At 38.1% G+C, this 19,093-nt stretch overlaps 1 protein-coding gene and 1 long non-coding RNA gene across 7 annotated transcripts in view; both read left to right on the top strand.

Annotated features, from left to right (window-relative positions):
* The window catches only part of LOC134649680 (uncharacterized), an 82,089-nt gene extending 72,464 nt beyond the window's left edge, over window positions 1-9,625 (top strand). The window contains exon 3 of the long non-coding RNA XR_010096982.1: window positions 9,543-9,625. This is a non-coding gene — a long non-coding RNA (uncharacterized LOC134649680). The remainder of the gene's footprint in view (window positions 1-9,542) is intronic.
* The window catches only part of LOC134649537 (uncharacterized), a 194,213-nt gene that overhangs the window by 102,677 nt on the left and 72,443 nt on the right, over window positions 1-19,093 (top strand). The gene's annotated exons all lie outside the window — the stretch shown is intronic.

The raw sequence follows: 19,093 nt of genomic DNA, 5'->3' as shown, positions 1-19,093 counted from the left end.
GTCTTACACTTTGGTAAACATTTAATGGACAATCCGTTGTCTCGCTCGCTCGTCTTAATATTTAATGGTCAATGTGTCTAGCCGGTCGCGCTATTTATTTTTATTTTTATTGCGGATACCTGATAGTTCTACTGTTTACTGACTGAGTACATGTGCCTTAGAATGTTTTGTCTAATTAATTTATAAAACTAACGAGGTAGTGTTAGAATTCGATCATTAAAATAATATACATTCTCTTTAAAAGGGATGATTATTATTGCTGTCAATTGCATTACTTTGATAAAATACCCTTTTTGACATTTAATAATGCAGTCGGCACTATTACTGCTGCAGTTTTGCAGCGCGACGTTACTGCCGACAGTATCACTGCCGTAAATGTCAAAATATTGCATTAGTAATGGTAACATTCCATTTCTGACCGCAGCTGCACTACTGGTACTGAACGCGTCGCTGTTACTGTCAATTTCCATAGTAAAATGAACAGTAGTGCAGCTGCGGTTGGAAATGGACTGTCACCTTAACGAGGCAGTCTGAAACAGTAGGTACCTTTAATCAAGGTTGTTCATAATGAACAAACTGCCTAAGGATGCTTTGGTGCCAATGGCTTAAAATCCCGCTAACCTGTTTCCATGAATATTAAAAAAAAAAACCTATAGTTTTGTAACAGTTCTATAGACTGTTTACTACCCGCCATAAAAACAACATAATGAAAACACACGTATCACCAGCACCGATCAATGTCCACTCCCATTAACTATCGATACGAGATAGCATATGTAAAATTTCAGCCTCTGTTATTACACGGCACCCTGTGTTTATGTCCTGTTAATGTATATTCCAATGGCTAAGCAAGCACAGGTGAGTCGAAAGTGAATACACAAAACCGGCTTACTCTGGCCTCGAGATCTCTATCACTATTTGTAATCAAATATCGTACTTTTTGAATCGGTGCCGAGATCTCGCGTTTATCACCGCACCTCCCGCCAAAGGAGAAAAGCTCATTCCCACTTAGATACATGACACACCAAGAATGAGCGGGCATCCCGCTCGTTTCTTCCCAGAAATTCGAAATTTACCTCCTGAGGTATTTCCTTTACGCTACGACATGGGGTTCTTTAAGAAGCGGGTATTCTGGAATCTGAAGGGTCGGCAACGCGCACGTGGCTCCTCCGATGTTGCTGATGTGATATCCGTGGGCGACGGATACCGCTTCTCCGGCGGTGACTGTGACCGCTGTCTGCTTGTTTGCTGACAATCACATAAAAACGTTCGTCTCGTCTGTGCTTGGAAAGCTTTTATAATGACACCGCTGTAATAACTAGTTGCACATCGCCAACCGCGTTACCGCAGTATGCATGCGGTGAACGTTTTAAATAAGTTTAAACTTTTAATTTAATTTAATTAAAAAAGAAATGAAATAAACTGGATTTTTGGTGTTGGACCGATTCAATTTTTGTAAAAAAGATGGGTAGGAAGACCTCACAATATTTGGCAAAGACACATCCTGATTCCAACCAGATTCTGATTGTGGATTTTATCTGTTAGCTGACAGATAAGAAAGAAATATTTGTAACTCAATTGACACTATTTTTTATTTAAAGCTAAGGTATATACTTAAACTTAGGTACAAATGATACCCAAGTGACAATAAAATTGGTTATTTGATTTACATACTACAATATGAAATATTTTTTACATCCTAACTTTTTGTATAACCGCTCTATGTGCCATTTTATTTTTATTTTGTTCAAAAGTCACAAAGTACGCAGACACCAATAAAATCCCTCGTCGTTCACAAAAGCAGACTGTCCTAAGATTTTCACATTACTATGTTATTGAAGCATTTCATTTACTTCTACTTTCTGTCTTACCCGCACTGTGTTGGTTCATCTTTAAATCCTAATTGCTTTTTATTTATACTTAATGCGTTTCGAGATAATTCCAAACTAAACAAACGTCCACTTGAAATTACCGCAATAATTCATGGTTCAAGTACTGAACATAGACAAAATTAACTTTTTAAGTCGGGCAACATCAAAGAAAATCGTAAATAGAAACGTAAGTAGTTTTCAACGAATTTGCAATTTATGGTGCTGCGTGGCGCTTAGCTATAACACTTGGCGTTGAATTACATTGTATGCTTCATGTTCAGTGACATAAAGATAATATAATATTATTTCTCGGAACGAAACCACACGTAGACCGGTAATAAGATATTCGCCTGACATTGCACTTGCGTTTACTGAGGATGTACTTAATGCAGGAATTTACATAAAGGGCCAAATTACTTTTAGACACCATTTCCTACTATCTTACCACTTTCCTGGTTCTTTCTTACGAAGCCAGCAGACGTATTATGGATCGCTTTATCCACGTGATAAAATTACTGTCACTTTTTAACTCTGTGGGATAGAAAGTGACGGACACCGTTTTATCACGCTGTCACGTAGACAAAAACGACCACCATATCCGTACTGGTGTCTGCTTAGCTCTTATGGCAAAAAACATTAGGCATTATTTACATTAAGTTTTGTGAAAATGTATGTAAATGTATTTTCCTTCACTCTCCCACTTTACGCTATTCACTTGTTATTATGGGTGCATTGTGAGAATGGCGTGTGCGTTAAGAACTATTATCTCCCAAATCTCTGTCTTTACTCTCAATGCCATATTTAGTACGTTATTATCGTTAATCCTCGCATGCAAATGACAAAGCAAATTGAATTGTTAATGAAAGCAGAATTTAAACTAGATGTTATTTTACCTCGCACTTTGGATCACGAGCATTGTCTAAGATATCTTTATCTTGAGACAGAGACGGCTTTCTTATGCATAGCAATGCTAGCACGAACAGATTAAGTTCGCTCAGAGTTGCGAATGTTGCGATTTTAACGTCGAAATGTGCGATTAGCGTAAAGTGTATAGTTTCGTTGTGGGATTTGGATTAATATATTTGATTACTCGATGTGATATTGAAAAAGATTAACATTATAGATTTTGAATAAAGCCCCCTTTAAATTACTTTCAATACTTATTTATAAATTAACGGTTTAAAAAAAAGTACAAAGTTAATGGATACCTAAGCTATGTTAACACTACTGCTGTAGTTAGTACGGAGTCATGCAATTCTCAGAGAATCGCGAATTAACCAAGCGAACTATTGTGTGTATGCGATTAGCGTCGTTGAACTTAATAGAAGGTTTTACTCGTAGTAGTCGTTTTAACATTTTTAAATAGATAAGTAATAAGTTAAGGTCCGTCACTATTTAATTATATTATGTAACAAAAAACTTTGTCACTCAGCGGAATAATGACTAACTTGCTATACACATTTTTAAATACTAAACAAACATATTTTGCAAAATTTTCGTTTGTTTTTACGAGTATAAAGGCTCTCGTCTCACCGAAACTGACTTCGAGGGAAATAAAACCAAAATCTGTTTATTCTTAGCAAAATCAACAACAGTCTAAACCACTCAATTTATTATGCATCAATACCGCACCAACTGGATCGGATCTAGACACGAAAACGTGCTCAACCAAATAAATCGAAACGTTCGGATGCTCAGTTTATGGAGGAGCGTCTGCGAGCCGTGAAACTGGGGCAAGTCTGCCAAGTGAACTGTTTGCTATTTCTATTTAGCTTCAGGGGTACGGTAAGAATTAGCGATATAGTATAGACTATGACATATACTAGACGATATATGTTGTCTACCAAATAATGAATAATGAATAATGATTTATTGGTAAATAGTTATTTACACGTCATAGTAGGTACATTATGATATTATACAAATAATTCTTGCATTCATGGTGGTGGTCTGCGAGCCGTGAAACTGGGGCAAGTCTGCTAACTGAACTGTTTGCTATTTCTATTCAGCTTCAGGGGTACGGAAATAATTAGTGATATTATAAAGTAGACTGTGACATATACTGGACGATATATGTCTACCAAATAATTCTTGCATTCATGGTGGTGGTCTGCGAGCCGTGAAACTGGGGCAAGTCTGCCCAGTGAACTGTTTGCTATTTCTATTCAGCTTCAAGGGTACGGAAAGAATTAGCGATATTATAAAGTACACAGTGACATATAGGTACTGTACGATATATGTCTACTAAATAATTCTTGCATTCATGGTGGTGGTCTGCGAGCCGTGAAACTGGGGCAAGTCTGCCAACAGAACTATTTGCTGTTCAGCTTTAGCGGTGAAGAGAATTGGCGATACTAGTATTATGATATAACTCCTACATGATTTAAACAAAAATAAAGTCAATTAAAGGGTCCGATGCCAAGCCAGTGTGATTTTACGGGTATTATTTACCAAATTATACCTACTTGCATTAATTAAACAATAATAAAGTTATTGATTACATTACAAAAAACCGGCCAAGTGCGAGTCGGACTCGCGCACGGAGGGTTCCGCACCATCAAAAAAAAATAGAGCAAAACAAGCAAAAAAACGGTCACCCATCCAAGTACTGACCCCGTCCGACGTTGCTTAACTTCGGTCAAAAATCATGTTTGTTGTATGGGAGCCCCACTTAAATCTTTATTTTATTCTGTTTTTAGTATTTGTTGTTATAGCGGCAACAGAAATACATCATCTGTGAAAATTTCAACTGTCTAGCTATCACGGTTCGTGAGATACAGCCTGGTGACAGACGGACGGACGGACGGACGGACGGACAGCGGAGTCTTAGTAATAGGGTCCCGTTTTTACCCTTTGGGTAAGGAACCCTAAAAAGAGCCGTTTATGAGTGCATTTTACGCAATATATTATAAAAATCGGCCAAGTGCGAGTCGGACTCGCGCACGGAGGGTTCCGCACCATCAACAAAAAATAGAGCAAAACAAGCAAAAAAACGGTCACCCATCCAAGTACTGACCCCGCCCGACGTTGCTTAACTTCGGTCAAAAATCACGTTTGTTGTATGGGAGCCCCACTTAAATCTTTATTTTATTCTGTTTTTAGTATTTGTTGTTATAGCGGCAACAGAAATACATCATCTGTGAAAATTTCAATTGTATAGCTATCACGGTTCGTGAGATACAGGCTGGTGACAGACGGACGGACGGACGGACAGCGGAGTCTTAGTAATAGGGTCCCGTTTTTACCCTTTGGGTACGGAACCCTAAAAATACATCAGATACCTACTTCCTAATAAATTAGATACCTGCTTATGTGAAATATTCAACTCAGTAGCCTCGCCAGTCTATTAAATACTATTCGCCATTATAAACATTATAAATGCCACTCGTAAACCCTACACGGCTTGTGAAACAAAATACAGTCGATTAAATTTTAAACGTTATTTTATGTCTTCTCTGTGGCGTGAAACTATATTATTACCTGAATTTACTGTTTTTTAGTTATATTATTTTATTTATTACTCGTAGTATTTTATTGTGACTTGTCTATTAATGTAGTTGTTTTATGGAATAATAAAAATTGTGTAGTTTAAATTAAGAAATGCTACTTTTTTGACAATCTGTAATATTATTAAAGAGCCTTTTAATACGAGTAAAGCCGTTAATGGGCAATTTTATTTTGTTGTCGTTGTTTCATTTTTCTCGGATTTTGATAAAATTTGGTGAATAGACAGAGGTCCCTATTATGGATGGAATAAGCATGTTAGCGATGCGCACAGAGAGGCGAGGGCTAGATTCCAGGAGTGGGTTTGGTACGGCAAGCCCAGGGCGGGAGCTGTTTTTGATGCAATGTGTCACAGTCGAAAGGTATTTAAATCGAGATTAAGGTGGGTCCAATTTGTGTCAAAACATTAAAGTGAAATTCGTAGGAAACTTACACTTTGTCACTTGCCGTTGAACGCCGAGCGTTTATATGTATACGTTTTAAGCACATGCGACGTCATTATTGAAACTTTGACGTGCGTGCAACTTCCGCCCTTATTCCCCGCTCATGGTTTTGACGTGCACAATGTGGTTGCGTTTTACGACCGGCCCGAAGATTTACGCTTGCCGCGTACTTTATATACGCACGGCTTATGATATTTACGATTACGGTCATGCATATTTAAGGGTTGGGTACACGGATCGTTTTGATCGAACTCATTGTGGGTACCTGGTACTGAGGCTAGGAATAGTTGTGATATATTTATGTGTCATCGTTGGATCGTAAGGGACTGATTTGGTCTTACTAAACTAAAAGAAGCTCAAGCTGCTGTTAATTTTACAAAACTCATATATTCCTTATTTTAGTTTTTACTAGCGACCCGCCCCGGCTTCGCACGGGTTAACAAATTATACATAAACCTTCCTCTTGAATCACTATCTATTAAAAAAACCGCATCAAAATCCGTTGCGTAGTTTTAAAGATAAGCATACATAGGGACAGACAGACAGCGGGAAGCGACTTTGTTTTATACTATGTAGTGATACTTTTTCCGCTAGAAATGTGCAAAATAACTTGGTAATTCAAAGTTGCAAATTTGATTTTAGCTAAATTACAAAATTGTAAAGATACCTGCCTTCAACTGTATTACGGCGAGAATAAGCAGTTACATAACATAATACATATCACATTTCTACGCCACTCGTCCTCCGTTTACTTAGGGCACCTAGACTGCACTTGACACGCTAGGTCTCGGCGCGGTCTAGCCTCACCCTTACGGAGCGTCCGTGACCCCGCGGCGCAGATCACTCGCTACTAGATGGGCCATTAAAACGACTCGCGGTCCCTATACGCTAGCGGCGATGGCAGTATTACGGACTACATAGCCCTACACTAAACTTGGACGGTAGATGAAGTAGTTACGCAATGGTTTTGAAATACATAATACTTTGCATTCTACATGGAAAATATAAAAATATCCTAGGCCATTAAAACGAAGTTAAAACACTCCTGCTATTCCCTACTTAACCACAAAGCCCCTGCAAACGTCTGTCGTGCATGTCCGCGAATAAAAGTCCAAAATGACGCCAAAATACCCTTTTCCGACCCGGTTAAACCGCAAACCTCGTTCGTCGTACGTGTTTTTTTCACTTGTAACGTTTCGCATCAGACGCAAAGTATTGATTGCATTTGCTCAGAGACCGCAGTGCCGCTCGGTTTTCGATTTCAATTATTCAGAATGCTACAGAGTACAGACATGTATTTTAAGCCCTCAGTCGGAAATTTAATTTTTTAATCTGCTTTAAAATGCACCGCGTATATGAAATGTTGAACTGAGCTGTATTTTAAGAATGCCAAGTTATACAGATACGAAATACATACATAAAACTGAGTAAACAAATAAATAACATATTGTATTAAAAAAACTGTAATTAGGCACTGGTGGAAAGTAATGTCACGAAGAAGTGGACGCTGTAACGCGACGCAATGCGATTCATATTCAATCACGTCACTTTGCACTATACAATCCGCAAACCAAAATGACGATCAAGATCATATTACCATCTCTTCCACTCCAGCAACGACTATGCAAGGGTAAATGAGAAGTATTACGGCCCCGGTCGTCAGTTTGGTTTGCGGCTAGTAGTTATGGTGACAGTGTTCCTAATCGCTTAGCAGGCTTAGTAGCATATGTCGATGTCCTGTTTTAGCTTAGTTAGCTTTGGCTATAAATTCTTACTTATTAGAAAAACCTAACAACATTTTTATTCGTTTTATGAAGTTCAAAACGAAAGGCTTGAGAACCGACGAAATTAAATTGCACATTAAACATTTTATAATCACGCAACCGAACCCACAAAAAACAGAATGGTAGGCAATTCCAACCGAAATAAGTAACGTTTGACATTTCTCGGCGAGCAGTTAAAACAGTAAGTAATTACGGAACCCGTCTAACGTTTCCCCGGGGTGTTCTACTAAAGCGTAATTTACGCTGGACGAGGGGTGCACAGAAAAAAACTGACATCTACATGTCTCACGAAACCGACGACGCGACTCATTTCTGAGAAGACAAATTACGGAATCCCGGCACGGAAAAAAGCGGCAATTAACCGTGGTACAAGAATAACCACCTATTTTGGTGAACGATCATTTCGCTCGTTATTTTGGTTTGTTTACGCTTTTTGCCGGAGGAACGCGACAAATTTTATAGCACGCGTGTCACATCAAACGTTTTGCGGAGTTATTTAATGGGTATTTGTTCTTGACTTTATTAGCTGAGTTTATAAAACCATCGCGTTTAATTTTGGGGCGCGATTTAAAATCTAACGGCTTTATTTTATTGATGTTGTCAAAAGCTGCATCGCTATTATAGCTCGATTATCTTTAAAGTCAAACCAAACCTTTTTTTAACGACCTCGTACGACTTTTGTTTTGATCACGATCCTATTAAATCTTGTAACACAATACAAAGAATTCCAAAATGAAGTAAACGATAAATGAATACATCGTTAAAGTACTGGGCGTAAGCAGCGGAGTGGCAATAACAAATACCATTGCGGCTAATATTAATGCCGCGTGAGCTCGAAGCGTGCATTTGTTAAGAAGGTAGCGTAGCATTCCTTAGTTCATGGTCGTCTTTAATAGCCATATTGGAACCTAACATTTGTCTCTACTTGTTTTGCCAAGAAGGGAGCGCAGGTTTTCAGTACCAATGTATTTTACAGCTTCTACAACCAAAATACCTCGACGAATTTTATACCTGTCATTAAATATGGTGGGAATTGTAATTTCCGAGGTACACACGTTGAAAAGTCTTGAGTGTTGTCGCGTTTTTGACATAGAATCGGCGACGCAAACGGCGTGTTAGCGTAATTTAACTCCAGTGCGGGATAATCCCGATCATTTCTTGTACATTTACATTAGACATAACTACATAGTATAAAATAAAACAAAGTCGCTTCCCGCTGTCTGTCTGTCCCTGTGTATGCTTAGATATTTACGCAACGGATTTTAATGTAGTTTTTTTAATAGATAGAGTGATTCAAGAGAAAGGTTTAATGTATAATGTGACTTTCGGATGTCAACTGCTACTGCGACATTACTGATCCGCTCCGCTGCATCCGTCAATTTCCCTGATATAATGAGTAACGTCCGCCGCCGTGTTACTGCCGTGATTATGAAGTCCAAACCGTCACTCAATTTATCAAGGAAAGTGACAGATATAGCGGAGCTGGCCCGCGTCAAACCCGCAGCAGTAATGTCGCTACAGTAACGTAGCTGCAGGTGCCATCTGGACGTCACATTTAAATGCCTCTTCCAATTATCAGACATCGGGGTACTAAAATCAATCTCGTTTCACATGTTTTGTTTGTTGCTTCTTCTTATAAATAGACCCTTGTCTGAATACAGACACAATTTAAACGCTGTAAAATATAGTTAAAGCAGTATAATTTATTACCCAACCCGTTGAAAAGTAATGCGTGAAACGAGAGGCAGTTCGCGCTCGCAATAAAATAATAAAGTGATAAAAAAATCTGCACTGCACGTTTTCAGGACGAGAGCGTCAAATTGCCTTTTTCATTTCACCCATTACTGGCAATAATGCTTCGGAAACGCACTTCATTGCTACTTTTAAAAAAGCGGCCAAGTGCGAGTCGGACTCGCCCATGAAGGGTTCCGTATTTAGAGGATTTATGACGTATTAAAAAAAAACTACTAACTAGATCTCGTTCAAACCAATTTTCGGTGGAAGTTTGCATGGTAATGTACACAGTGGCGTAACTAGGGGGGTGCTGGGGGGGGCACGTGCCCCGGGCGCCGTCCAAGGGGGGGCGCCAAAATGGGCCAAATACCTCCCATAGAAAATGGACCAGCCAAAATGTAGGAAACAGTCATATTTTTTTTTTCGCAACTTAGGGGTTGGTCTCAAAGTAAAAATTGGTCAGTATAATCCCAAAACCTCCCTGGCAACGGAAATGCAGTTATTTTTTAGCCACCCTGTATACAGGGTGGTCCAAACCTTGACGTGAAAAAAATTTTTTTTGAATCCTAGCTCGTCGTTGGTTATCAGAATATACCCCATGTAACATGTTAGCCGATTTTTAGTAGTTTTCGAGTTTAACTTTTAACTTTTGTTAAGAAATTCCGGGGTGAAGCTTTGCGTTGCTTTTATGCCTTCTAATAATTGTTCGTGGTATTTGCACTGATAACATGAAATAGCGATGGGGAAGTGACCCCATAAAATAATAGTAGAAATAACAAAAGAGGATTTTTGTAATGAATTACTAATTTGGAAGCTTTCCACCTCAGTTCCTTTGGCCGGCGACTCTGACAAATTATGACTATTAAGTATCAGTTTATAAATAATTGCTGCACCCCGGAATTTCTCAACGAAAGTTAAAAGTAATAACAATAAAAATCATAATTCGAAAACTACGAAAAGTCGGCTAACATACATATTCTGATAGCCCACAGCATGAGGAATCTAAAAAAAAATTTTGGACGGCAAGGTTTGGACCAACCTGTATAACACATGCCGTGCCAACATCTCGTTCTGTGATACTAGAATGCCGTGAAAAACCTGTGTCAGGTATTGAGGTATCCAGAGTTTCGGTGTGGGATCGGGAGAATTTAGTCCAATTCAATCCCACCAAAGCTCAATTTTGCGCGTTTACCGCTAAGAAAACCTCATTTTTCAAGGCACAACCCATCCCATGTCAGGGAGTATTGGGAGCCTCGGTGTTGACATCTCCATCAGTGAGATCCAATAATTTCGTAGCCGCCTTGCTGGGTAGGCTGCGCTCGTATCCAAAAAACTCTGTGTTCTCAATAAAGGGAGGCGATACTTTACTCTGGGGCAGACAGATCCAAAGACGTACCCACGGTGGGGCAAGGTGGGGCAGTTGTCCCACCCTGGTCTCTGACCATAAGCTAAGAATCTCTGTTTCAACCGTACTCTGTTACAATACAACGTCCCCAGCCTCCCCTACTTCTGCCCCACCCCTTAAAAAATGCTGCGTACGACCATGGACAGATCCCATATAAAGAGTACTGCTGTCACCTTTGGGCAGGAGCACCTAGATGCCACCTTGGTCCCTTCAAATCAGTCCAAAGGCGCGCTATGAATAGTCTACGATCCCAAACTTACAAGCGATATTGAATCTTCAAGTCTAAGGAGATCTCCAAAAAGAAGTGTATAAGTTTTAAAATGGTCGGCAACGCGCATTACCCGCCCCTGGAGTGTAGACGTCCATAGGATGCGGTGACCGCTTACCATCAGGTGAGTCGTAAGCTTGTTAGCCACCGATGGACTAAAAAAACACTTATTTGTCTAAATCAAAAGTAAACTTTAATAAGTAAAAAGTAACCCTTTCGTTAGTTCATTTCGTTTGGGGGGGGGGGGCGCAAATTTGGTGCCTGCCCCGGGCGCCATATCCTCTAGCTACGCCACTGAATGTACATTATATATATTTTTTAGTTTTATCATTCTCTTATTTTAGAAGTTTTGGACTGGAACATTGGAACTGAAGGGGAGCACACATTTTACCACTTTGGAAGTGTCTCTCGCGCAAACTATTCAGTTTAGAAAAAAATGATATTAGAAACCTTAATATCATTTTTGAAGACCTATCCATAGATACCCCACACGTATAGGTTTGATGAAAAAAAAATTCTAAGTATGGGGAACCCCCAAAATTTACTGTTTCTTTTCTATTTTTGTGTGAAAATCTTAATGCGGTTCACAGAATACATCTACTTACCAAGTTTTAACAGTATAGTTCTTATAGTTTCGGAAAAATTGGCTGTGACATACGGACGGACAGACAGACGGACAGACAGACAAACAGACAGACAGACAGACATGACGAATCCATAAGGGTTCCGTTTTTTGCCATTTGGCTACAGAACCCTAAAAACGCTGTAAAAAGTGGACTTCCCGGTAATTTTGCTAATTTAAATGTCTCGATAGCTTTACAAAAATGCGTAATACGCCACTTACCACTATACGCATAACAACCTGATGATTATACTCGTACGTTAAAAGTCGTTGAATTGTATGTTTAAAAGTGTTTTTTTTCTTGTGCGATCGAGTATGCAGTTAAGTTATAAGTTTGTAACAGATTTCTAATGTTTATACGGTTGCTATTTGTGGTAGGGCAAGTACATTTTGTCCAAAACTGTTAATATAACTAAACAAAGATTTTTCTAAAATAAGTTACTTATTTTTAGGGTTCCGTACCCAAAGGGTAAAAACGGGACCCTATTACTAAGACTCCGCTGTCCGTCCGTCCGTCCGTCCGTCTGTCACCAGGCTGTATCTCACGAACCGTGATAGCTAGGCAGTTGAAATTTTCACAGATGATCACAGATGATGAAGTTGTGTCTGTTGCCGCTATAACAACAAATACTAAAAACAGAATAAAAAAAAGATTTAAGTGGGGCTCCCATACAACAAACGTGATTTTTGACCGAAGTTAAGCAACGTCGGGCGGGGTCAGTACTTGGATGGGTGACTGTTTTTTTGCTTGTTTTGCTCTATTTTGTTGATGATGCGGAACCCTCCGTGCGCGAGTCCGACTCGCACTTGGCCGGTTTTTTTAATCAATTGTGATAGTAGCTCAGCATATCAGACATGCGTATATGTTGTTCAATTTGCATTCGAGTTGCATCTTAGTTTGGCAAATGCATTGTGCATGCGACTTTATTTACAGATTTGATTAATTCCATTTGCAACCACTATAAATAAGTGGCGTTATTGAATATCGGCACATTTCAAAAACCAATGACTTGCACAGCTCTTAGTCACACTCACATAAAATCAGTTATTAAACCGAAGTAACATTATGAATTATTATCAAACCGCCCGGTTAGTAATCAAAGTCAGTGGGACCGTAAAGCGGCTTAGATAACCGATGTCAATTAATTATGAAGGCAAAATGCAGTGTAATATAATCAGTGCTTTATCACTCCCGACAGAGCCAGCCGTTTGTCACTTGTTTCGCCCACGGCGCTTCTTGAAGAGACATTCGTCACATCCAGAGATAACTAATCACGATTTCAACCTTATCTCTTAGCTTTTAAAGAAGCTATTCGTTTAATAGTAGCTCATTAACTAATGTGAGGACAGCCAGAGATGCCCTTATCTGGTTTCGTTTAGTGGAAAAAATGGGTCATTTAAAACCTTACGATCCAAACGCTGCGATCAAGGATATAATTAATGAGAAACCCCATAATCCTTACTAAAGTAAACATTTATTTTTAGTTCTCAAAATGGCAAGTAACTTGAGACGAGCCAATATCGTCTTAAAATACAACCGTTATTTTTGCTGTGCTCATAAAGAATTTAATTTACGACCATTGAAACGAAACGATTTTAATACTCGGATCCGCAATTGCTTTTAGCCTTTATTAAAAGAAAGTTACATAAAACAGAGACGTAACTGAGCTCATTAAATTTATGTCTGCAGTGCAAATACGCGAGTACAATCGTCTAAATCAAAAGTTTGTGAAGTATTACCACAGTTCAGGGACAATGACAGTAACTTACCTCCAACTGTTGGAATTCTCGTTACAATTAATGGGGTGCATATTACACTGAGTAGAAGGTGTGTATTGCGTAAAGCAAATTTAAAACACATTCAAATTCTGTCAAAAATATTGTTATATCAATTTTCACGATTCAGATGCGATCATGAGTAATTATTTTACATTTGTGGAATCTAAGCGGTGCCATCTGCATATTAAGATACGAATGCTATACCTACGTAGAGTACGTAGAACCACAGGTAAAACATTATTTGCTTGTTTGGGGCCGGAATCATGATATCATGATCCTTTAAGCTTCCGTACATCCTACTGCACTGGCCTAATTACGAGTACTTCTTCCAATCGCTCAAATAGGTTTTTACCATTGTCCCGGTTCTAGGCCAATGTACATTGATGATGATTGGACTGGCTTTTTAGCAGCGGTATCTACCAGACATCTAGATATACATAGGTATGTTACTTTAATGTTCATGCCAAGTCTTGTGTTATTTCAGCATGCGGTTTTAAAAAAGCGTAATCATATCATATCGATTGTAAGGCAGTCGCTAAGTTTCTATGGTTCTTAAAGATGGAATACTCTACGTAAATCTACTATGCTGCTATCATCTAAATCAAAACTTTGTGAAGTATTACGGCGTATTCAAATCGGAGCCGTATTGCGAAAGCTAAAGTTGTGTCTGTGACGCTTTGGAGTATAAAAAAAGATCCGAGGATGAGACATATTACTTCCTCTTAGCATTCACTTTTGTAAATTATTTACTGAAACTAATTCATGTTTCAACAGCTCGAAGTATCCGTCGACACTTGAACCAGAGACATCAAGCAGTATTTAATTTAAAAGTAGGTATTTTACTAAGAATTAAATTCTGATTTAAGCAAGTTCAAAGACGTCTGATATTTTCCCTCAGTTTTTTTGTCTAAAATACAGACTACCGTGTATAACGTCGTATCTACATAATTGGCATGTGCACTTGCGTCCTTTATAATCAAATTCCCGACGAGAATGCAGTCGGCTCCCACAATCGGTACCGCCAAAGAAAAGAATTCAAACCTCTCTTTAAACAGCCATTCAAATTAGCTAAATGCGTTCAAGCACAAAGCGGTACGTAAGCAAGTAGGGGCTTGACAGGCGGAAAGTAAAATTTCTCTCATAAACTTGATCAGTTCAGCTCCTGTTTCCGTAAGCTCTATAAGCACACACACACAAACGTTTATTATTCTTCTTGATTTTCATACCTACATCTATATTAATAAACATATTATTGGTAAAACGTTGGGATACCTGGGAGGTTAGCCAAAATTACAATCTTTGATGGAAAATGCCAATCGACACGTCATCCCAATACTTTTTTATTTTTGTTTAGATTCTCATCTTGGCTAGGCCCCCTGAGATAGCTGTTATTGGTAGAAGACGTCTTTCGGTTCATTTATCTGATAATGATGAATGACTTAATCATTATTCACAAGCTTGTGAAAATTCCTGTTCTATAATTAACTGTATTTCTCGAAATAAAAATATCTTGGCCATGCGACTACAAAGTTCGGTTAAAAAAGGCCAAACACCAAAACTTTTTAAATTTGCTATTCCTAGTGAAAATAACCTCCAAAATACCGTCGATAAATATAATCCTGACACTTACAGAAAACTGAAACTGACATAGTACCAAATGTCAGTTATGTTATTTTCTTTCATCATAAACATTTTCGAGTCAAAAAAAGAGTTGTCTCGGTTCCGGCGCAGACAGCGACAAATCTCGAAATAGACAACAGATGTAGGTATCGTTTGCAACCATTCGTCGTCGCACAACATGCGCGCTCAACCGTTGACAGATTGGACGGTTTAAAAATAGAACGGCCATTCTTTATTCGGATTTTAAAATTAATGATCGCCTGTCAATTTTAATTTACCTGGCTGTCCGGATTTTGGTTCGTACACGTTGGGATTTGAAATGCGGAGACAAATGCGTGATGCGTGATACAGGGTGAAATCGTAACAAGCGACAAATAATAATTAAGAATTGAAAGGTAAATGTAATAAAGCTGGATTAAAAGTCTGTAGGTGATATATCTTTTATCTGTGTCTATCTACACGTTGATCTTAAAAACAAATCAATATTTTCTACACACCGTCTGGTTCTACTTCTCTAGATTATAAATCTCTTTGTATGTTTCTACCCACAATGCACATTGGGATTCTGATTTTCCAAGAAATTGAAGATCTATGTTATTGTTCACATCAGGCATCAAACTCCACGCAACGGATATGGCACGAGTAAAAATAGACTTTAACACTATTCCGCTGCGTTCTGTCAAAGAGTTCAAGATCGCAGGCGTACGGTCCCCATAAAGCACAGTGCATAAACTAAAATATTTGAATACGGTACGTGGGAAGGACAGCCGACGCGTGCTACACATCGCTGCCGACCGTACACGCTCGTAAATATCGTGCCGTATATTTTACAACCGACATGGAAACTTTGTCACCAGTAAAACACATCGATAAAACTGACATTGAATTGCTACGACGCGGGCAAAGTCGACCAAATTCAAAGTCACGAGTTTATACAGGTTGAAGTCGGAGACGTGATCGGAAACTTATTTGACTGACTTTAGTTAAGTATCCCTATTTTTTTTGCAGTAACTAGCTATCATAGAGAAAAAAATAATTTAGAAAGCGCAATTACGACAATATTTTAGTATAACAGAACAATTAACTAATACTCTAGTGCCAAATAATAAAAAAGTGAAGACTTTCTGCAAAATTTGGGGTCACTCCTACACAGATATAAGTATTTTCAAATATATAGGTATTTTATTTTATTTTATTTATTAAGAGAACAACAGAGTAAAATGTACATAAATTCGATTAAGAACTAACTTACATACTAAAACATGCATTTTCCTCCCTAGCAGTTCTCACCGAGATACACAGTTAAATTCAGTTTACAATTATTAATAGATAGTATGGTATTCTACTATGGGCACAATAATACAAACAAATAAGTTTGGTGTAATTTTTTCTAATCACACAAATATCTATAGATGTAGTGCATACCTAATTGTTTTCCATCATATTTTCTTATAAACTTATGAACGTATCTTGCTATTTCAGTTAGTCTCAACACACGTACAAAAAGTACTGACATTGACTGAACTAGCATGACAAATACGAACGGTTCCGAGAAAATTCGATGGATAACAACTATGCACTACATCTGTATCTGGATTAGAACCCGGGTTCGTGAGTATGTTTTACAAGTACTCATAGGTACCTTGTAGTAAAAAGGTTAACGTTCGTTCATCATCGTATCATAATATTATAATATCACAATAATGATAATCCATTACACGTGTTCGTATTTTTTGCACTGTAATGCTTGGTAAAATAATCAAACGATTCACGAATCAAGATTTTCGGTTTCTATAAGCATTACCACAAATAAAAACAATGCGTATTTTCGAGAATGTATCCAACAAACAAGCCTGTCAGAAGGATGAAACAAAATATAAGTAACATTTGAGTGATAGGTAGGTATAGAAGCAGAGTCAGCAACATCCAATTTTTAAGGTTCTGTACCATAAAGGTAAAAAGGAACCGTCACATAAGTTACATTGCTGCCATTTTTATCAATTAGGATAAGATTTGCGGGATAAACGGTTTTCTATTTATTTACACGTACTAAGTACCTAATTTCACACGTTGAGTAGGTAACTATAACATCCAGCACAAACTTTGACATTTGTGTTCCTGCTTTCCTATCCAACTGTTTAATAGCTGAACAACCATCCTGAATGTCTCCTATGCTGCCCGATGAGTCACGCAAAGCTTTAGCACTCTAAAGCGGTAAGGCCGTATCATACTGCGCAAATGTCTACTAAACCAGACCAGTAAGCTCTAAGGCTGTTCTTTCCCAACACTGTTATTACACGAGTGATACAATCACACGCCCACCTTCGTATTAAAATACATGTGAATATTGTTCGTGCCTCAACTGTTTAGGGGAATAATTCATCATTGTCAAATCGTTGACTCGATCGTTTAAATTCACGGCGTGATTTAAATTCATTTTGATCGGTCTGAATAGGTAAGGCTATTAAACGGATACTTGATGTAAATAAATCTGTGTTTGAATTGTTTGTTCAGCCATGTTCGATATTGAAAATTAATGGGTACCCAATTGCTAATTCAGAGATCGTATAACGCGGTTTAATATTTGACTTAGGATTGTAACTATAGAGATAGATTATAGGTATTGAACTAGCAATAAAATTCTCATTTTATCTTTAACATACTTATGATAACATACTTAACCGAATTAAGAAAAATGCTCAATTTGTATAATTTAAATATTCAATATTTTCCCTAGTAGATGTTCCAATTATCTATGTTTTCATCTACTTTTAATAGTTTTATTGTATCTACCACTATCTACCCGCAGCTTCTTTAGTTTCCAAGTTAGGTATTCATCTTTAGATTTTATGCTACGTAACAGCTATTTCCTCAGACCCGACAGTACTTTATTATATCTAAACCTTATTTAAAACGCTTTCCCAAAATCCATTTCCATTCCCCACGTTAATATTTAAACCGACGCGCGAGTAACGCAAGTTATTTTAAATATTAAATTTCCTCTCGCTGCGTAAACTCGTTCCTGAGAAAGTGTGCAATATAAAAGATGTCGGATAATACAGTATGGGAGTATTATTTTATTACCGCGGGTACTGCAGACACGCAACGTCTACGACATCGAAACTCAATATCCGTCCGATACATTTGTTAGATTCCACATTTCCTCTCCAAGCACTTTACCGCGCTTACTTCGGGTGTATTTTCAAATATCAACCGTCATCTTTCCAATATTTTATTAATCCTAGTCCTGAGTTCTGTTTGTTTTATTCTAAATCACAGACTCGTTTCAATTCAATTGAAATATGTTTCGCACTCGCACGCTGTATTTGTATTGTGTTCGTATTGGTTACACACTTAGGTCTTGACTAGTCTTATAATTGAAACGACACACACGATAATGTGTCGCGATCGCAACTCGGCGAAAGTGAAAATGTGACAGCTCTGTCTTAATAGTAAAAAATAGTAAATGCTAAGAAAATTCCATTAGTTGACCTTACTTGTTGTAAGCTAAATTTTATCGAGAAGTCGTGTAGTCGCTTGGAAAATGCCTCCTTTGTCTGACTTTGATAACATGTTAGCTGAAACGGGTGCACATGAGCCAATACAATTCCAGTCCAAACCGTTGAATCTTTCATTCGAGAATTGTTTTCCTTCATGCCGAAGATAGGTTATTGTTGAAGCACTTGCAAATGGCGTCTCGGGTCGTACGAAAATAACTGGAGCGGCGTGTCTTCGATGCAGAATAATGTTTCATTGAACATAAATCATGTGACGTGTGTTAGGTTTAAGATATTCATATTGTGGCTTCTAGCTTCGGTAGTTTTGGCTTAGATTCAAATAAGAGGGAACCTTAAATCGGGCTGTTCGCGGAGTACGAAACAAGCAAATTTAAATGGTGGACATAAAAAACTGGCAGAACAACTAATACAGTGAACCTAACCTTAACCTACAATAAAAGGAACCGTGAAATAGATATAACTACAAGAGAAAAAATGGATGCCTAACTTTAAGACTAGCGGGACCGTGAGTTTTGGCATTCGCTTATTTGCCGACGTCTAGCTAG

Source organism: Cydia amplana, chromosome 7 (genome assembly GCF_948474715.1).
Source record: "Cydia amplana chromosome 7, ilCydAmpl1.1, whole genome shotgun sequence".
Lineage (NCBI taxonomy): Eukaryota > Metazoa > Arthropoda > Insecta > Lepidoptera > Tortricidae > Cydia > Cydia amplana.
The sequence above is the reverse complement of the archived record's forward strand: the minus strand, read 5'-3'. Positions and strand labels throughout refer to the sequence as shown.